Source organism: Macaca nemestrina, chromosome 13, assembly GCF_043159975.1.
Source record: "Macaca nemestrina isolate mMacNem1 chromosome 13, mMacNem.hap1, whole genome shotgun sequence".
NCBI lineage: Eukaryota > Metazoa > Chordata > Mammalia > Primates > Cercopithecidae > Macaca > Macaca nemestrina.
Window position 1 is genome coordinate 70,019,065 of NC_092137.1, and position 22,099 is coordinate 70,041,163.

At 42.9% G+C, this 22,099-nt stretch overlaps 1 protein-coding gene across 1 annotated transcript in view; it reads left to right on the top strand.

Moving 5' to 3' along the window:
* LOC105465207 (annexin A4) overlaps positions 1 to 22,099 on the top strand; it is an 81,086-nt gene that overhangs the window by 971 nt on the left and 58,016 nt on the right. The gene's annotated exons all lie outside the window — the stretch shown is intronic.

Below are 22,099 nucleotides of genomic sequence, written 5' to 3' on the forward strand. Positions count from 1 at the left end.
CATGACTTTGACCAGCTGGAGACTTTGGGGCCAAAGAGGATTGCTTCTCAACAATTTGCCGGCAGAAGTGCCCCCCGGGTCAATGCAAGTCTTCTGAGCTGATAGAGCAGAGTGGGTCCTGCATAACTCGTGCTTTTCATGGAACTCGGCATCTGCTCTCTCCTGCTGACAGTGGGAAGGATAGATAGGGTGGCCCTCTCCAAGTTATCCATTCTCCTGCCCACCAGTCCATGACACCCCACCACCCCTTTCCATTCCCTACTGTTTGCCCTTTAATTTTTTGTTTTGTTTTGAGACGCAGTGTCACTTCTGAAGCCCAGGCTGGAGTGCAGTGCCTGGATACAGCTCACGCTGTCTCCCAGGCTCAGGTGTTTCACCCACCTCAACCTCCTGAGTAGCTGAGACTACACGTGCATGCCACCACGTGCCTATAGTCCCAGCTACTCAGGAGGTAACTGGTAACTATTGATAATCAAACCCCAGATTTTTTTTTTTTTTTTTTTTTTTTTTTTTTTTGAGATGGAGTCTTGCTCTGTCGCCCAGGCTGGAGTGCAGTGGCTCGATCTCGGCTCACTGCAAGTTCTGCCTTCCGGGTTCACACCATTCTCCTGCCTCAGCTTCGCGAGTAGCTGGGACTACAGGCACCCGACACTGTGCCCGGCTATTTTTTTGTATTTTTAGTACAGACAGGGTTTTGCCATGTTGGTCAGGCTGGTCTTGAATTCCTGACCTCAGGTGATCCACCTGCCTCAGCCTCCCAAAGTGCTGGGATTACAGGCATGAGCCACCATGCCCAGCATCCAAACCCTAGGTTTTTCGTTGCCAGGGAATTCTCAGACACAGATGGAAGAGCAAGTAGGAGAGGAAGTGGACAGGAATAAGAAAATGGATAACCCCAGTGACCCAAGAACTGCTGACTCCCCAGAGCCCTATCAGGCCAAGGCCATCCTCATTCAGCTCATGTCAGATTTCTGTTGATTGAGGATATAGACGCAAGTACACCCCTGCCCCCACTCACACGTAGACAGGCACAGGCACAGGCACACAGCTACTGGATCAAGGGCTTCTTTGAATTTCCCTCCTGGATGTTCTTGCATTTGGTTAGGGATCATTTTTCTCTGCAAGCAATTTAGAGGGTAACCCGCACAGTCAAGCCGTGTACCACTCCAGGCCTTAGTGTTTAAAGGGTGAGTCTCCTGGTCATCCCTAGGCTCATGTCCACTGGCATGTTTCTTTGTTTATGTCCAGCCACTCTTTTGTTTTCCTGAGCTCACTTATTATCTGATTGTAGACTAAGCCTGCTTTTCTCCGAAGGAGATCAAGATGAGTGGCAGGCACTGGGGATGGTAGGCAGTGTGCCAGGGAGTACCTGAAGTTCCAGAATAAACAAGCAGTGGGGAGGCCTGGACAACATAGCAAGACCCCATCTCTACAAAAAGTTTAAAAATTAGCTGGGCATGGTAACGCCCACCTGTAGTCCCATCTACTTGGGAGGCTGGAGAGGGAGAGTCGCTTAAGCCCAGGAGTTCAAGGCCACAGTGAGTTATGATCACACCACTGCACTCCAGCCTGGGTGATAAACAAGCAAGCAAACAAACAAAAGCAAGAGGAGGAGATTTTCTTTGAGTGTCATTTTTACACAAATATTTCAGATTAAAAACACTTTTTATACTAAAACAATCACAGATATATTTTGAAGTAGAATCCAAAAATTATATACCTTTTAAATCTAAAACAAGAAACCTGGAAAACATTTTGCTTGGGATTTGGGCTGCGATTTGGTCCAAACCTAGCCCTTGAGGGTTTGTTTTCACTGCAATTAGGGCTACGTATGGAGGCAGTTTGATAGACACTGCAGTGTCCTCCCTGGAGCAACTTTTAATAACACTCATCTTAGACTGTCTTATCTAATCTTCACTTCAACCTGCAGTGGGGTTATTAACATTGGTTTACAGCTGAGGATCCTAAGGTTCCATATCATCATCCTTGGTCAAGTTCAGACCATTTGTGAACTAAAGCTTAAATCCAGCTGCCAGGATACAAAAGCCTGTTCTCTTTTTTTTTTTTTTTTTTTTTTTTGAGAGGGAGTCTGGCTCTGTGGCCCAGGCTGGAGTGCAGTGGCCGGATCTCAGCTCACCGCAAGCTCCGCCTCCCAGGTTTACGCCACTCTCCTGCCTCAGTCTCCTGAGTAACTGGGACTACAGGCGCCTGCTACCTCGCCCAGCTAGTTTTTTGTATTTTTTTAGTAGAGACGGGGTTTCACCGTGTTAGCCAGGCTGGTCTCGATTTCCTGACCTCGTGATCCGCCCGACTCGGCCTCCCAAAGTGCTGGGATTACAGGCTTGAGCCACCGCGCCCGGCCCAAAAGCCTGTTCTCTTATCCTCTCCGCCCTACCATAACTCCATCAGTGCTTGGTTCATAGTAATTTGGAGTTGTGGCTTCGTAGGTTGTTAACTAAATCTTGAACAAATGTTTTTCTTTTTCTTATTTTCTTCTTGTCAAGCTGATGTGAAATGGGGTTGGATGAACTAGAACTGTTTCAGCTGGAAAGGGAGTGCACCTGTTGTCCCAGCTACTTGGGAGCCTGAGGTAGGACGATCCCTTGAGCCCAGGAGTTTGAGACTGCAGTGAGCTATGATTGTGCCACTGCACTCCAGCCTGGGTGACAGAGTGAGATCCTGTCTCTAAATAAAAAGAAAAAAAAGAGAGAGAAGTTTGCAGTGAGTGTGGGGGGTGCATGCTAGCCAGCAGCCCTAAATGCCAGAGGTGTTTGACGTGTGGACAAGGGAATAAACTCGCTCTTCGAGGTGTTTGGCAGAGCTGGGTGATAGGCTCTGGTTGAATCTGAGGAAGTGGCTTTTAAAACCCACAGACTGGGCAGCCTTGATGTTGGCGAGAGCTCTCTCACTAGAGGTGTTTAGGCAGAGGTCCACAGCCCTTTTCTGATGGAGCTGGAAAGGGTTAGCAGGTTAAGCTCAGGTAACTTCTAAAGCTATAGTTCCCAAACTTCAGGGTGCATCAAAATCACCCAGGAAGCTTATACAACATGCAGATTCTGCTTATTTAAGCAGCTCCCTGGATGACTGTGATTCGGGCCTCACTTTGAGAAACTATGCTTTTTTTTTTTTTTTTTTTTTTTAATGTTTTGAGACAGAGGCTCTCCTTGTCACCCAGGCTGGAGTGCAATGGCGCCATCTCAGCTCACTGCAAACTTTGCCTCCCAGGTTCAGGCGATTCTCCTGCCTCAGCCTCCTGAGTACCTGGGACTACAGGCGCCCACCACCACACCCAGCTAATTTTTGTGTTTTTAGTAGAGGTGGGGTTTCACCATGTTGCCAAGGCTGGTCTCGAACTCCTGACTTCAGACAATCCGCTCGCCTCAGCCTCCCAAAGTTCTGGGATTGCAGGTGTAAGCCATCATGCCCGACAGAGAAACTATGTTTTAGAAACACTTATATGAATATGTGCATACTTCATAAATTGAATAAAGCACTAATAAAAACATATCACCTTTCCAAGGAAACTTAGATTTTGGTCATTATGTATAAACTCTAGGTAATGTGGTAAATGCTAAAAGCTTCCTTCTCAAGGATAGTTCTTTTGTTTGTTTGTTTGTTTTTGAGGCAGAGTCTTGCTCTGTCACCCACTGCTCACCGCAACCTCTGCCTCACAGGTTCAAGTGATTCTCCTGCCTCAGCCTCCCAAGTAGCTGGGAATACAGGCTCACGCCACCATGCCAGGCTAATTTTTGTGTTTTTAGTGGAGACGGGGTTTCACCATGTTTTCCAGGGTGGAAACCCCTGACCTCGTGATCCGCCTGCCTCAGCCTCCCAAAGTGCAGGCAACTATTCCACCGTAGCCTCCCAGGTGGCTGGAACTATAGGCATGCACTGCCACGCCCAGCTAATGTTTTGTATTTTTTGTAGAGACAGAGTTTCACCACATTTCCCAGGCTGGTTTCAAACTCCTGGAGTCAAGCCATCTGTCTGCTTCAGCCTCCCAAAGTGCTGGGATGACAAGCATGAGCCACGGCACCTGGCCTAGCTCTGTTTTTAAATGGTCTGATTGATTCCAGGGTGTCTTTTGCTGCAGAAGCAGAGACAGGAGGTAGATGGAATAAATCAGGGCCCGTAAACTAGGTAGACCTTCTGGGGCAGGAGCCTTTGTCAGAGAAATTTCTTCTGGTGATATCAATGGCCATGGGCACTGAGGGGCCTGACCTTGACTTTGGAGCCTGGAACCCTATCTTCAGCCAGACTGTGTCTTAGTCTGTGAAAGACCTGCCTGTCTCTGCTGGAGACATTGATAGCTAATGTTCACCAAGTGTCTTCTATGATCCTGACCCTGTGCCAGACATCTGGTATGATATTTCACTAAATTTTCACCCATAGTAGGTGGGTACTAGTATTATCATTGCCAATGTAAGATGAGGAAACAGAGGCACAAAGGGGTTGAGTAATTTGCTCAAAGTTGCACACTGACGAGCGGCATAGCCAGGATTTGAACTTGTCAGTATGACTATATCCTATGCTTTACCACTCTGTCTAATGGGTTAAAAGTGGGGGAATCAGGCCAGGTGCAGTGGCTCATGCTTGTAATCCCAGGCTGAAATAGGTGGATTGCCTGAGCTCAGGGGTTCGAGACCAGCCTGGGCGAAACCATTTCTCTATCAAAAATATAAAACAATTGGCCAAGCATGGTGGCATGCGCCTATAGTCCCAGCTACTGGGAGACTGAGGTGGGAGGTTACTTGGACCTTGGAGGCAGAGGTTGCAGTGAGCCAAGATCATGCCACTGAACTCCAACCTAGATGACAGAATGAGACCCTGTCTCAATAAATAAATAAATAAATAAATAAATAAATAAAAAGGGAAATCAGCTGAAAAAGACAGGGCTGGGAGATTAAGCCATGGGGCTGAATTCTTTCAGAGGGGAAGGAGAGTCTAAGTCCAAACCACTTGTCCAAGATGAACTTGATATTGATCTAGGTCATTCTGAGTATCCAGGGGGTCCAAGTGAGGAGTGGGGAGCAGAGGCTGAAGCAGGACAATGTGCTGCATCATGACTCTGGTGGCCCATCCTCGTGGGAGCAAGACTTAGGGCAGCATCTAAAGGGAGGGGAGACAGCTCAGAACCTTGGGGTAGAGTCTTCGAGAGCTAGGCAGGAGGTCAGTGGCCTCTGCCAAATGGGCAAAGGTGCATTTCTTTATATATAAGTGACGGGCACTAGAGATTCAAGAATGAAACACATTGACTTAGGGGGATAAGTAAGTCAATGATTCAAAAGTCATAGGACTGTATGATTAGTATAATAATTTGACAGATATGTGCAGACTGCCATGGAGTAACAGAAGAGGTACACCTAACTGTATCATTAGTGGTCAGAGGAGGCTTCCTGGAGGAGGAAGCTTTATATTGAGCCAGGGCTAGAGAAGAAGGGCTTATGCACAGTCATGGAGATGAGAAAGCTAGGCCAAAGCACACTGAAGGAATGACATGTCTGTTATGGCAGGCAAGTCCCAGAGGTGGAGATGGAGGTCCCTTAGAAACTAAATCCATTCTGTAGGTGTATGGGAGACAGGCCAGATGAGTATTGAGGGATAGGTCTTAGAGGGTCCAAGGATCCCATGTAAGGAACTGCTGGCCTGGAATATAAATCCCTACTTCCCTTTGCATCTGCCCCAGTGCCTGGTAAAGTTATGTAATAAATGTTTTCAGATAAAATGAAAGTGCTGGGCAACAGGAAGGAAACCAAGGCAGAGATTTAGCCTTGGAGAAACATGGCTCCTTGCTTCCCTGCTTAGCCTGTCCAGACCTCCAATGTTCATCTTAGACACGGTCTCCTTCCCTGATATAATCTGGGTCAGGGGCCTCTCCTACACACTCCTGACTCTGTGATTTCCCCAGCATGGGAATGTTCACACCTTACTATGTCTGATCACATACCTGCCTCCTCTCTTCAGCTTTGAGCTCCACTGAGGGCAGGGACCAGCAGCCCCCTCTGGCTAGCACAGTGCTGCTGAGCACATACTCGGGCCTTGCTACAAGTGTGCAGTGTGAATGGACAGTTTCCCATGGCCTAGAAAATCTAGTCCACCCTCTAGTCCTGGCCTGCCACAAAAATGATCCAGTTTTGAAAATTACTTTTGTAGCTCTTGCTCCCTTCATGGTGTCCTTAAACTCCCACTCAACTCCAAACTAACTACTCTTTTCCAAATAAGTCTCAATGTTCATAATCATAGCGGGAGATTTGCTTTTACTGTTTTCTCTGCCTGGAAAATTCTTTCCCTATTGAAATCGCATTATTGTTCAAAGCCTAAGTCACATGAGAGCTCTTTGAATTTCTTAGGGGTACATTGTCCATCTTCCTCTACCCTGCAATTCGTAATAGTTCTCACATGCCACTTTGTCCTTAGACTAGTTATATACCTGTTCTGTTTCTCTTGGGAGAAGCAAGATCCTTGGGAGGGCAAGATCATGTCCCCCTCCATCTTTCTCCTGCCATACCTCGCACATGATAGGGGCAAAATAAATTTTAAGTAAGGACTGTGAGTGCCTGCACACATAGCGAGTGGCGGTTTTGGAACTGGGGTCTGAAAACCACTTGTGTAAGAAACAGGGCCCGGACTGATTCTTATGAGGAGAATGCCAGGGTTGCTTATTTAAACTTGATTAAATGAAGTCTCTGGGGCCCACCCAAGATCTCCAGGGTCCTCACCAAAAATCTGTATTTTAACTGCTCCCCACATGACTTTTGTGTACTTTTGAATTTGAGAACTTTCCTCATATAACAAGCTAGACAGATGCTATACAATCTATATTAAGTAGAATCGTTTTGAAGCCATAGCTCCAGACATCGTGTCCTGACAACATCCAGGGCCAGGAGAAAGGGGGAATTTGGCTGGCTGACTCTGTCTTTTTAGCCTGGAGGAACTTCAAAGCATCTTAGCAGGTTTATCCTTATTTCTTTTTGGTCAGAAGTGGGTCACATGGCCACTCCTAACCCATTCATGGCTGTTCAAATGGGGTTGCCTTGGACCACTTATTATCTCCTGCTGGGGCTAGCCCCACCTTCCTGGTTTACCAAACCCACTCTCTAAACAGAAAGAAGCTGCTCCTAAGGAAGAAGGAAAGTGTAATGGAGGTTGAAATTATTGCTGATTTTTGCAAAAAAATCTGTGCATTGCAGGAACTGCTACTGTCCCAATTTTATGCCAAAATAAACCAGCTCTCATAGGTGGGGTTAAATCTGGAGGGCAGAACAGGGACTGGAACTTGGTTCTAGTTCTGGATTCTAAACCTGAATGATCTTCATTGACAGCCTATGCCAGCACCCATCTGTGGGAAGATAATTTAATTTGGAGTTTCACAGATATCATAGAATACCAGATCTGGCCTACCAGGAGTAATGCATGTTTGCAGTGGATGGTTTTGAGAACTCTGCTGTTTAAATAATCTTTGGCAAACACAATATTTCCTAAGTCATGTTTATGCAAGTGTTTTAAAGGTATTATAATGGCCGGGCGTGGTGGCTCACGCCTGTAATCCCAGCACTTTGGGAGGCCGAGACGGGTAGATCACGAGGTCAGGAGATCGAGACCATCCTGGCTAACACGGTGAAACCCCGTCGCTACTAAAAAATACAAAAAAAAAATTAGCCGAGCGAGGTGGCAGGCTCCTGTAGTCCCAGCTACTCGGGAGGCTGAGGCAGGAGAATGGTGTGAACCCGGGAGGTGGAGCTTGCAGTGAAGCCGAGATTGCGCCACTGTACTCCAGCCTGGGCAACAGAGCAAGACTCTATCTCAAAGAAAAAAAAAAAAGGGTATTATAACATCCCCCATTAACATAACTTATATCTGTTCCCATTTCCTCATACTTGATGTAAAGTCATGACTGGCAATCTATACTTATGAAATGCTCACGGGGTGGTTTGGGGACCTTTTAGACATCAATAGTTTGAGTCTAGAATTATTACTATAAAACCAGGGTTCTCAAACCTCAGAATGTATCAGAATCACTTGGCGGGATTCTTGCACTTGACAAAGATTATTTATTTATTTTTAGTTTTTAGAGATGATGGTCTTGGTATGTTACCCAGACTGGCCTCAAACTCCTGGGCTCAGGGATTCTCCCACCTCAGCCTCCCAATAGCTGAGATTACAGGCACAAGCTATCATGCATGGCCTGGAGGCTTCTTAAAACCCAAACTGCTGGATCCCATCCCCAGAGTTTAGGATTCTGTAGATCTAGGGTTGGGCCTAAGAATTGCACTTTGAACAAGGTCCCAGGTGATGGTGATGCTGTTGGTCTGGAAACCACACTTTTAGAACAAATGATACTGATCTGGGTTCATTGAAAAGATGACATAATAGGATTTTATCATGCCTGCCACACACATCCTATCCTTTCCAGGTTCTTTTGTGCTCCCACCTAAGGCTGTCCCCGGCCTTCCCCTCTGGCTGTGTTTTGCATAGAGGGATTCACCTAGCCTTCTGTATTTTGGTGACTCTAGGCTGGGCTTGTTCCAAAAGAAGTGAGAAGGTGGAGTGAGGTCAATGCATCTTCCCTCCAGGCCTGGTTAATTGTATACTGATGGTAGCTCTAAATGTTGGTCTTGAAATTTTGGTTTCACTTTAAAAGGAATGAAATTCTAATACATGGTACAACATGGACAAACCTTGAAAACATTATGCTAAGTGAAATAATCCAGACACAGAAGGATAATGTTATATGATTCCACTTATATGAGGTACCTACCATAGTCAAACTCATAGAGACAGATAGTGGAATAGAGGTTATTACCAAGGGCTGAGGTGAGGGGGTTACTGTTTCACATGTTCAGAGTTTCTGTTTGGAACGATGGAAGAGTTCTAGGAATGGATGGTGATGATTGTTGCAAGACATTGTGAATGTACTTAATGCCACTGAATTGTACACTTTAAAATGGTCATAATAGGCCAGGCACAGTGGCTCACACCTGTAATCCCGACACTTTGGGAGGCTGAGGCTGGAGGATCACTTGAGCTCAGGAGTTGAAGACCAGCCTGGACAACATGGCAAAACCCTGTCTCTACAAAAATTAGCCAGGCATGGTGGCCTGCACCTGTAGTCCCAGCTACTTGGGAGGCTGAAATAGGAGGATCGCTTGAGCCAGGAAGGTCAAGACTCAAGTGAGCTGAGATCACACCACTGCACTCCAGCCTGGGCAACCCTATCTCAAAAAAATGTTTTTAATGGTTAAAATGGTAAATTTTGCTATATATATGTTACCATGATTGAAAAAAAAATCTTCTTTTTGTTATTCTTCTATCTCCCAGTGATGTGCTAAATTGTCCTTGTATCAGGCCCTGAGAGCTGACTGTTAAATTTTTAGAGGTTTTGCAAGCTGATTGTTAAATATAGCCAGCTGTGATTTAAAATTAAATTATATGAACTAATGAGTAAATAAGTTATATTGAAATATGAATATTTATAAGTAATTTGTATTTAAAACAATTCATCATTTCGTAGTTCTTAAGTTCCCTTTTGCCATTATCTATGCTCCTGAAGGTATTTGTGTCTATTATATCTGTGTGGTGAGACTAGTATTAATGTGTAATGGGGTGCTGCTGCCCATCTACTCCCAACTCCCAGTTCAGTGACATCACAATAGTAACTTGAAATTGGTCAGGGTGCAAAGATTTACACCAAAGAAGTGGCTACACATCAGGGTGTCCTTTCCTTGGAGAGCTGGCTATTAGGTTTATCAGCGCATCCCCGGCCTTACCATGTGGGTTAGGGTTGGTGTAAGTTTGTAGGAATAAAACACCAGTCGCTTGGAAGCTACCAGCCCAGCTTTCTTTAATTGAATCCTAGCCCTTTCCAAATAGCCCTGCCTTGGGGTGTTTTTGCTTTGCCTAAAAAAGAAAGGGTGGTGGCTAAGTTTAGTAGGGGGAAGATGAGTCACAGAGTCAGCTGGTTACTTTTTAACCTCATGGGTGCCTTTCCTCAACTGTAAGATGAAAGGGGTGGGAGAAAAACTAGTAGAAATAAAATAGGATGATTTTTCTAGCAATGAGGAAGAGATGGTTTTTTAAAAAAGTTTTTATTACTGATCACAGCCAGTTACAGAGATTTCTTTGTTCCTTCTCCACTTCTACTGTTTCCCTGGACTAGCATTAAAAAAAAAAGCTTTTATTATGAACATTTTCCAATATACACCCAAGTGAGAGAATAGCAAAATGAACCGCCATGTAACTATTCATCACCCACCTCAACAGTTACCAACATTTCAATGAAAAAGAGACTTTTCTAACTATTGAAATATAATAAGGAGGAATACAGAGGAAAAGATGGACAGGTATAATTTAAATTTTTTCTCCCAAATTTTGACTATGCAAAACTAAAAGAAGAATATTAAATTGGAAACATACTTAAAATTAATTTTTGGTATAAAATATTAAAATTTATAATATATGCATAATGTATATGTCAGTAAAGCACCAAGATCCTAAAAATGGACAAAACATATGCACCAATAATTCCCAAAGAAGAATACAAGTTTAAAAAAAAGGAAGAGTCAGTGTTCCTACTACTTATTAAATTACATTAATTAATTAATTTTTTTTTTTTTTTGAGACAGAGTCTCGCTCTGTTCCCCAGGCTGGAGTGCAGTGGACCATCTCGGCTCACTACAACCTCCGCCTCCCAAGTTCAAGCAATTCTTCTGCCTCAGCTTCCCGAGTAGCTGGGACTACAGGCATGCGCCACCATGCCTGGCTAATTTTTTTGTATTTTCAGTAGAGATGAGATTTCACCATGTTAGGCTAGTCTTGAACTCCTAACCTCAGGTGATCTGCCCGCCTCAGCCTCCCAAAATGCTGGGATTACAGGTGTGAGCCACCACACCCAGCCATTTTTCTGTATGTGTATATACATATTGTTGTCCAGGTTGGCCTTGAACTCCTGTGTGTGTGTGTGTGTGTATTTTTTTTTCTTTTCTTTTTTTTTTTTTTTTTGAGATGGAATCTCGCTCTGTCGCCCAGGCTGGAATGCAGTGGCGTGATCTTGGTTCACTGCAAGCTCCGCTTCCCAGGTTGACCCCATTCTCCTGCCTCAGCCTCCCTGGTAGCCAGGACTGCAGACACTTGCCACCACGCCCGGCTAATTTTTTGTTTTTTGTTTTTTTGTTTGTTTGTTTGTTTTTTTAGTAGAGACGGGGTTTCACCGTGTTAGCCAAGACGGTCTCGATCTCCTGACCTCGTGATCTGCCCACCTCAGCCTCCCAAAGTGGTGGGATTACAGGCGTGAGCCACTGCGCCCAGCCTTTTCTGTTATATTTTGAAAGATAAATCCCAAGAAGTAGAATTCTTGTTGCATGGTGCATACAATTTTCTAATGGCCAAATTGCCCTCCAAAAGTACTGTCCAGGGCTGGGCACAGTGGCTCATGCCTGTAATCCCAGCACTTTGGGAGGCCAAGGTGGGTGGATCACGAGATCGAGAGATTGAGACCATCCTGGCCAACGTGGTGAAATCCGGTCTTTACTAAAAAAAAACGCAAAAATTAGCTGGGCGTGGTGGCACACACCTGTAGTCCCAGCTACTCAGGAGGCTGAGGCAGGAGAATCGCTTGAACCCAGGGGAAGGAGGTTGCAGTGAGCCAAGATCATGCCACTGCACTCCAGCCTAGGTGGCTGAGCGAGACTTTGTCTCATTAAAAAAAAAAAAAAAAAAAAAAAAGTACTGTCCAATTTATAGTCCCTACCTGCAGTACGGGAGAGTGTACCCAATATTATGTCTTATTCTTTTTCATCTCTGTCCCAGTGTAGTAAATATGAAAACAAATATTTGCAACCTCTGCCTCCTGGGTTCAAGCAATTCTTGTGCCTCAGCGTCCGGCATAGCTGGGATTACAGGCGTGCACCCCCATGCCCAGGTAATTTTTGTGTTTTTTGTCAAGACAGGGTTTCACCATGTTGACCAGGCTGGTCTTGAACTCCTGACCTCAAGTGGTCTGCCCGTCTTGAACTCCCAAAGTGCTGGGATTACAGGCGTGAGCTACCGTACCCGACCCCTACTACTAAGGTTAAAAGGAGACCAAGCACAGAGGCTTACACCTATAAGCGCAGCACTTTGGGAGGCTGAGGCAGGAGGATTGGTTGAGGCCAGAAGCTTGAGACCAGCCTGCTGGGCAACATAGGGAGACTCTATCTCTGCAAAAAAATTTTAAAAAGTAGCTGGAAGTGATGGCACATGCCTGTAGTCCCAGCTACTCAAGAGGCTGAGATAGGAGGATTGTTTGAGCCCAGAAGTTTCAGGCTGCAGTGAGCTATGATTGTGCTACTGCACTCCAGCTTGGGCAACAGAGTGAGACCCTGTTTCTTAAAAAAATAAAAAAATATCAGGCAAGTTAATAAGATTCCATTTTATGCCTAAATATTAAATTAAGAATAAAGAAATTGAGCAAGCAAGCTAACTTATGGGTGGTTGGGCTTTGGATAGCCTTATAAATTTGGAGGACAATTAGAATGTTCATAATTATCAGATATCACAAGGAATAAGCCAACAGAAGAAAATATCTACAAAGCTAATTGTAAAGATTATAGGCCAAGCACAGTGGCTCATGCCTGTAATCCCAGCACTTTGGGAGGCTGAGGTGGGCAGATCACCTGAAGTCAGTAGTTCGAGACCAGTCTTGCCAACATGGTGAAACCCCGTCTCTACTAAAAGTATTCTGAAAATTAATCGGGTGTGGTGGTGCACGCCTGTAATCCCAGCTCCTCAGGAGGCTGAGGCAGGAGGATCATTTGAACACAGGAGGCAGAGCCAAGATAGCACCACTGCACTCCAGTGACAGAGAGAGACTTTGTCAAAAAAAAAAAAAAAGACTATATTTCTGAGATAGAAAATCTGAACAACCAGTAGTAGGGACATTGAGTAAATTATATCAGTTTGATAGAAGACTATAGTAAAATAGTAAATATGGTGATTGTATAAAATATAGAAAATTAAGAAGAGTAGAACACAAAATTATATACATACTGTGATTACAACTATGCTGAAAGACTGGAATAAACAGAAAGTAGATGGTAAGTTTACATTACTTAAAAAATGTCCTTTACAGTGTTTAAAGTTGATTTAATAATCTACAAAATAAAATGAAAAGGGGAAATAGATGATTGCTGACGGCTTTCCAGTCTCTAAAATTCTATGAAAGTTAATCATTTGTATTTGTAAGTGTGGAAAGATTCATTATTTTCAACACTGCAGTGAAAAATTCTACCTCTACCTAGATTCTGCAGGATTTGGAAAACAAGTTTATCAGATCACACAGGTTACTTTAATAATAACAATAATAATAATAGCTAGAGAGAAGGAGAGGTTAATAGTGACAAATAAAACCAGCACTGACTGTCCAGGATGCATACTTCATTGTTACTACCAGAAGATCCTGAGGTTGCTAAAACAAAACCAAACAATAATTTTTTTTTGCCGTGTACACATATTATCTTTAAAATTCAAAATTAAATAAAGATTAATATTAAAAAGGCAATTAATTTTTTTTGTTTTTGTTTTTGAGACAGAGTCTCACTCTGTTGCCCAGGTTGGAGTACAGTGGCGCAAGCTCGGCTCACTGCAAGCTCTGCCTCCTGGGTTCACACCATTCTCCTGCCTCAGCCTCCTGAGTAGCTGGAACTACAGGCATCGGCCACCACGCCCGGCTAATTTTTTGTATTGTTAGTACAGATGGGGTTTCACCGTGTTAGCCAGGATGGCCTCGATCTTCTGACTTTGTGATCTACCCGCCTCGGCCTCCCAAAGTGCTGAGATTACAGACATGAGCCACCGCGCCTGGCCTGTTTTATCTTTTTTTGTGTGATTTTTTGAGGTATTAGTATTACATTTTCTATGACCTCTGCAGTTAGTCTTCATTTCTTTTAGGGGGGATTCCATGTTTATGAAAAAACAATTTCATTGAAACCAAACAGTAGTGAAAAGGGTGATATTTAGAGATGAGTTGGTAAGTCATTTTTGAATGCACATATGGTTTAAAAATCTAAAATATCTTGTCACTTGATTAAATAGAGAGAGGGAGGAGAGGATGGTCATAGAAAATGAATCTTGCCCTTGATGTGATGAGTATGGAATATTTAAGCCAAAATCTGTAGTCTGAAAGGATTTAGTGATATTTTGGTGCCAGCCAGTCTTCTCTGTTTGGAGTGCTGTGTTATTCTACCAAACACTGAGGATGCCTAATAGTTTCCTAAGTGTTTCTTCTGAATAATTCAGTGGATTATTTTGAGAGATAGACTCTTCTTTTAAATATTATGGGGCTTTGTTTTTTTCCCTTGTTTTCTAGCATTTTGATGTAGGTGCATGTTATGTTTTTCTTTTTCTTTTTTAGCAAATTGGGAAATGAAGGCACTGAGAAGATAAATAAACACGTTTTTGTGTGCGTGATTTAAAGAGCTAGTCTGAGTGTTCATGTGAAGTGTTCAGAACAGTATCTGACCATAATAAATGTTTAGTCAACATTACCTATAACAATTATTAACAAATAAGATGAAATATGTGTAGAGTAGTGCTATGCAGTAGAAATACAAAGTGAGGCTTGGTGTGGTGGCTCACACTGGTGAGCCACTTTGGGAGGCCAAGGTAGGAGGATAGCTTGAGCTCAGGAGTTCAAGGCCAGCCTGGGCAACATAGTGAGTGACACCTCGTCTCTATTAAATTAATTAATTAATTAATTTAAAAATAAATAAACATAAAGTAAGCCACAAATGCAAGTTTGAATTATCTAATAATTACGTTCAAAAAAGTAAGGAGACAGGCAAAATTAACTTTAATCATATAGATTATTTTACCCAGTATACCTAAAGTATTATCATTTCAACATGTAATCAATATAAACATTATTAAGGAGATATTTTATAGGCTTCTTTTCATGCTGTGTTGTAGCAGTCTAATGTATATTTTAAACTGATAGCACATCCAAATTTAAATGCAAATTTTTCATCAAATATTTTGTCTGTGTTTAGATTTCATGAAATGTTCAGTTTCACATCAATTTACATGCTCAAATCATTTCAAACATACTTCAAAATTTTTCCAATAACTAGATCAAGTACTCTAAAATAATTTTCCTTTAATATTTGCATGCACATTGAAAAAACTGATTCATGTTTTTTAGAAGAATTTGACTTTGAAGTGAAAAGCCTCTCACTTTTAAAACTGCATCTTTCCAAGTTAAGTAAATTCACAAACTCTCTTGTCAGTTCCATTTCTTGTTCTTTACTGTGCCAGCTGTAATGCTTCTGCCACTCTCCTCAATTGTACATCAGTAACATGCCTTTGTTTTTCAATCTTATCAATTGAAATCAATTCATCAAAAGATAAAGAATCTTTATCAATCTTAAAACATAGCTGGGTGCAGTGGCTCACCCCTGAAATCCCAGCACTTTGGGAGTCTGAGGTGGGAAGATCGCTTGAGTTCCTCACGTGAATCAGAAATCCACTGTGCAAGAATTTTACAGTTCTGTTTTTGTGCTCTTCTGCCAGAGTCAGCTTGAATTTTGGAAAGATGTGGGAACAGAACCCTGCCCTGGCCCAGAGAGGGAGTAGCTGATCCAAGGGGAGGAGGAGTTGCCCAGAGAGCTGGAACTTGATGACTTCGGGGCGCGGGAGGCCTCAGAACAAAGTGAGACTTTGAAGAGAGCAGTGCTTACTCTCTGCTCACTTCCAGATCTCCGAGGTGGAGCCAGTTGAAATCTGTGTAGGAAACGAAGCTGCTTTTCCGGTTCATCTGGAAAGAGAAGGCTTTTTGTTTTTTCCCCACATGGGCAAATAAAGGTAGTTGATGTTGTGTGTTTAGAGCCAGAAAGAAAGTTCCGGGCTGCATAATGCCTGTATTCCAGGCAAATAGAACCCAACAAGGACGACAGTCTGGCTTTATCACTGACTCACTGCAAATCCCTTCCCTCTTGTACTTTTTTTTTTTTTTGAGATGGAGTCTCGCTCTGTTGCCCAGGCTGGAGTGCAGTGGCGTGATCTCGGCTCACTGTAACCTCCGCCTCCCAGATTCAAGCGATTCTCCTGCCTCAGCCTCCTGAGGAGCTGGGATTACAGGCGTGCACCACCATGCCCAGCTAATTTTTGTATTTTTAGTAGAGACGGGGTTTCACCATGTTGGTCAGGCTGGTCTTGAACTCCTGACCTCGTGATCCACCCACCTCGGCCTCCCAAAGTGCTGGGATTACAGATGTGAGCCACCACACCTGGTCTTAGTTTTTTTCTGACAAGGTCCTCTTCTTTTATCCCTAAGACTTTTATGATTGCTAAGACAACAAAAGATACCAACATTACTGGCCAACCTTGGAATTTGGACCTTGGGAAATGGAGGCCTGTAGTTTGTGACCCATAAAGAGAGACTGAAGGGGCCTAAGCGCAGATGGACAGATGAGAATCCCTCGTGATAGAACGGACAAGAACTGGAGATCAATGCCAGTAGTTTGTGATGAACGTGTTGGGGTTCCTGTGTGATCAACCAGTTGGGATTTCAGTATTAGTTTCACACTCACCTGTAATAGTTTACCAATGGTGTTTCTAAAAGATGAACATGAAATTAAGTGACCTTTCATGTTTCCTCAAGGGACTTTTATTCTAAAATAACTCTGAGAACAGATCAGAAAACATGATATAACCCCAACCATGCTTGACACATTTTCTCTTTAAATAACAATTATAGTTGAGGAGATGATTTTACTCATGATGCTGTGCAAAAGCCACCTGGATTACACTGGTTTGGATTTTGCCTCAGAGTGGGCATTGCTGAGTGATGGATAACAGCAGCATGCTTCCCTGAGAGGCCACTGTGAGCCTCTTACTTAGGTTGAGAACTTGACCTCTTACTTAGGTTTTATGCCACCATAAAATGCACCCATCTTAAGTGATTAGTTTGATGAGTCGTCATTTCTTTTAAGGAGTTAACATTTAAAATCAACTTTTAAAAATTGTGGTGAAATACACATGAAATTTTACCATCTTAAACATTCTTAAATGTAACAGTTCAGTGACATTAAGTATATTCACATTGTTTTGCAACCATCACCACCATCCATTCACAGAACTCTTTTCATCTTGTAAAATTAAAACTCTATGCTATTAAACTGTAACTCCCTCTTCCCTTTCCCCCAGCATTATCATTCTGCTTTCTGTCTCTATGAATCTGACTACTTTGAGTACCTCATGTAAGTGGATTCATGTAGTATTCATCCTTTTGTGACTGGCTTATTTAACTTAGCATAGTGTCCTTAGGTTCATCGGTGTTACAGCATGTGGCAGAATTTCCTTCCTCTGTAAGGTTGAGTAATATTACTGTATATATTCCAATGTACATATGTGTACACACACACACACACACACCCCACACACCACGTTGTGTTTATCCATTTATCTGTTGAGGGACACTTACGTTGCTTCCACTTTTGGCAATTGTGAGTAATGCTGCTGTGAACATGGATGTGCAAACATTTCTTCAAGTTCCTGCTTCCTGTTCTTTTGGGTATATGTATACCTAGAAGAGGAATTGTTGGACTATATGGTAATTCTATTTTTAATTTGTTGAGGAACCGCCGTACTGTTTTTATGGTGGCTGCACCATTTTACTTTCTTACCAGCAGTGTACAAGGGTTCAAGTTTCTCCACATCTTCACCAACATTTGTTATTTTCTGTTGTTCTGTTTTGAGTAATAGCCATTGTAATGGGTGTGAGTGGAGTTCAGTGAGTGTTGGCAGATGTGTGTATCTGGGTACACTACCCCAATCAAGGTAAAGAACATTTCATCACCCCTTGATGTTGCCTCATGCTCCTCTACAGTTAGTATCCCTTCTGCTTCACCAGTGCCCCTTATCACTGGCCCCAGACAACCACTTTTGCACTTTCTAGCACTATATATTAGCTTTGTTTGTTCTAGCATTTCATACAAATACTTTGTTTGGCTTCATTTAGCCAGAGTAATGCTTTTGAGGCTTATCCAAACCCCTAGTCTAAAATTAAATGTGGATGGAAAATAAACCCCAGTGTGACTGGAGTTTGATACTGTGCTAATGGTTGGTTAGAGAATACGATGGGTCTCAGAAACAAAGTGAGAGGAGGAGATCCTGGGGAGGGCTGAGGAAGGCTAGAGAGGGTCCTTCCTAGCAATGAGGCCTTCAGGAAGCCCAAGGAGCCATAGCAATTAATGTCAGTCCTATGGCTTCAGAGGTAGCCAGTTCAATTAATCAGCAAGCATTTCTTGCAGGCCCGCTATGTGCAAGGCACTGCTAAAATTTAGAAACAGGAAACTAGAGGCCTAGGATGAGAATTTGGTGAGGAAAGATGCTGCCTTAGAATTCATACAACTGGATAATGCTTTTGTCAGAGGACAGACACACACTGAGGACCTTATGGACTTGGTGACCAGAAGACCCGCAAAGGAATCTGGTTTGACTTGTTGGTAAATGTGAATGCCTGAACTCTGTACGCCACAGATGCTTTTCATGTGGGTAGATTTGGTAACCCCACCTTAAACAGCTCACTAAACAGGTAATGCTAGAATACTGTAGATGTGATAAAGACTACTTGGAAAAGAACAGCAATAGAAGAATAGTTAACATTTGTTGAGTACGCAGTGTCTGCACCATTCTAAGTACTTACATGATGTAATAACTTGATTAATTTTTGCAGTCTTATAAAGGAACTATTGTTATTAACTCTATGTTACCCATGAGGAAACTGAGGCACAAGAGACTATACCTTGGTCCAAATCACCCAGTCAGAAGGTATCTTTAGGAGGATTATAAATCCAGGTGGTTGTGCTCCAGGGCTCCAACCACTTTGTTATGGAGGAAGGATGGGGTGGTCATTGAAGGAAAAGTTTCTGTTTATCTGAATGGCCCATGATGCAAAATTAGCAACTAGGCCAGGAAGTTGGCACACCATAGTTAGACCTGCACTTTTCCTTCTTTTTCTCATCAGAAGGGTGGCATAGATCTCCCATCCCAGGGTGAACTTGTTTTTGCCCACAGTGCCAGAAACTTCCAGACCTTGTGTCAGCTGACAGAACTTAACGTGTTATTACCAAGCACACTGCCCAGAAGGCAAACCCATCACTCACCTGTAGATAGGCCTGTTTCCTAGCTAGAAGTGGCGGGGTGGGTCGGATGCTCTCTAAAGTCTTTTCTACCCTAACAATCCAGTCTGGCAGAAATGCACTCTTTCTGGGGGGCAAGAATTTCCCCTCTATTTCTACTCCCATTTTCTTTGCATACTTATATTTTAGCCTTAGAATTACTCTCTTATGTATGGTTTACTTCACATTTTGATCTGAAACAGGGAAAATCAACCCTGAGTGATCAAAAGAAGAGTTGTGCCTTTAAGCCTGGAGGGGCGCTGCCTCCAAAAGCATAAGCAACAGCCATCCAGGGCTGGAAAGCACATGTTGCAGCTGTGCCAACTCCATCTGAGGCTTTGAATGAAAGCCCATAATGTTTTCAGTTTGTAGCAAGAGCTAAAAGAGCTATTTTTGGCATTCCTTTCTCTCCCTACTGGTGTATACTGGATAGTCTTAATATTGCTGGTGCTAAAATAAACATAACCAAATGGGGTCATTATATCTAACCTGTTTTGACACTGGATTCAGATACCCCAAAGGCATGATGCATCAGTAGTCTCTGAAGCAGGCTGTACATTGGGAACTTTGCTATTGTGGTTGGATCAGCCATGACCTCCCTACCGGCACTAATCACTAAACACAGGATGCTGGGCCCTGTTTTAAGGGGTGGGGGCCACAGAATGTGCTTGGGTGGAATCTTTATGTCCCTTTTAGCTGGAGATGGCACAACTCTGACCATATGTCTGCCCAAAGAGACATATTACAGAGCCATGCCGCATTGTTCTCCCACCAGAAAGGCTGTACGGCTGAATTAGAGCGTGTGGGGGTTAGAAATGTGCTGCTTTCTTGAAATGGCCACCAGCCTTGTACTAAATATGTTTGACTGGGGCCATCTGTCTGCCCGTCGAAGTGTGGTCCAGTTTCCATGAGATAAGTCTGGAAGAGGAAGGTTTTTGTTGTTGTTTTGTTTTTTGCATCCAGCTTGTTAAAAGATATGAAGAATGAGAAAGTTTTAGCTCAGCAAGAAATGTAACAATTTAGTTTTTATTCTATCATTATTCTAAAAGCTTCTAGAATTGTCATCTGCCTTTTCACCTAATTATACACATATATATACACTCTTTATATATATATACTTTGCATATATTATGCACATTATGTAAATATATACATATACATATATTGAAAGTATGTGTATATACATATATAATATTTATATAATTATACACATTAGTATATGCATACTTTATATAGTATATGCAAGTATATATTATAGCATGTATTCAGCATATATAAAGGTCTCTAAAGACAGGCAGACCTATGAAAACATAGCTCTTATCACCTATTACTGAGTGACCTGGGGTACTATGCTTAACTTCTCTAAAACTTAAATTATCATTTCCAGTCCACTGGACAATAATAGGGCAAAATGATGTAATAGTGACAAAACACATAAGCATTCAGTACAACTAGCTCAATAAATCCTTATTTTAAAATAAAGTCCCCCTGGCTCTAGAGGACAGAACGAGGAATATAAGGCCAGCTCTCCTGATGGTTACCGCTGCTTAGCACTGGCAAAGCTTACCTGTGGAGGCGTGAACCCAGGACCAGAGAGAGGGTGACGGGAAGCTGAGAGAGGACCACTGCGAAAGATTGTAGAGTCCTCACAGCAGGAAGTTCAACCAAGTCATCTCCATAGCCTCCAGGATTTTTTTAAATGGCAGGTTACTCTTAAACTTACAAGGCATAGGGGATCATATACTGTCATGAAAGGTATACAGGCAGAAAGGAAAGCGTGCCGTATAGTACCTCAAATGGTACCTGACATGGGGCAGGCATTCAGATAATGTGTGTTGAATGAGTCGGTGAATGAATATGAAACATCAGTACAACTATCATGTCGGTCTCATGATAGCAATCGGCAGACTTACCACCACATCAGCTTCTTGTTTCTGAGCTCACTGGTCTGGGGGGAGAGAAATCCATCTAGTTTGTCTGCAATTAAAAGGCAGAAGGCCAAGTGCAGTGGCTTATGCCTATAATCCCAGCACTTTGGGAGGCGGAGGCAGGCTGACCACTTGAGCCCAAGAGTTCAGGCCCAGCCTGAGCAACATAGTGAGACTCCATCTCAAAAGAAAAGTTAAAAAACAAAAAACCAAAAAACCTGCCACCAACAAAAAAAACCAGCCAACCAAGATTCCAAAGGCTGTAGTCCACAGGTGGCACTACGGGTCACTCAGAAAGTAAAAATAAAACAAAAAATTACTTAGGAAAATCTAAAGCACTATATTTGGTGCTTCATTATATCTGAAGCAAGTTGGATATGGTGCCCAGAGAAACAAGCTAGGGAAGCTGCACATTTGTAAAGCTTATTAGAATATGCTTTGATTTATGCAGTATTCGAAGCTTGAGCCTGGGAACTAAGACCATACAACAAAGCAAGGATTAAACTATCAGCATGTGGCACCCAACCAGCTTTCCCAGCAACCATTGAGGCCACTGTGACTTTCCTTAGTGTTGTAAAATGTAGCTATTTAGCCCTACCTCTTAAGACAAGATAGAACTCACCACAACCAGTTTTCACTACTGTGGTATCTAGTGGCTTTCGAATCAGGCAAACTAGGTGTTTTATCCCAGTCTGGCCGCATGCTAACTGTGTGACTTTCAGGCAAATTACACAACTTTTCTAAGTCTCAGTTTTTAACTTGTTAAGTGGAAATAATAGTCATTGTCCCAGAGGTTATTGAGTAGATTAAGATAACATGGAGGAGTATTTAATAAGTGTTCCTTCCCTCCTTCCCCTGCCTTTTAGGCAAAACTGGCTTTGGCATGATGTGGGAAGGGCAGAGAAGGCGTGGGATGTTTTAAATTATATGTAAAATACATTTTTTTTTTTTTGGAGATGGAGTCTTCCTTTGTCACCCAGGCTGGAGTGCAGTGGTGTGATCTCAGCTCACTGCAGCCTC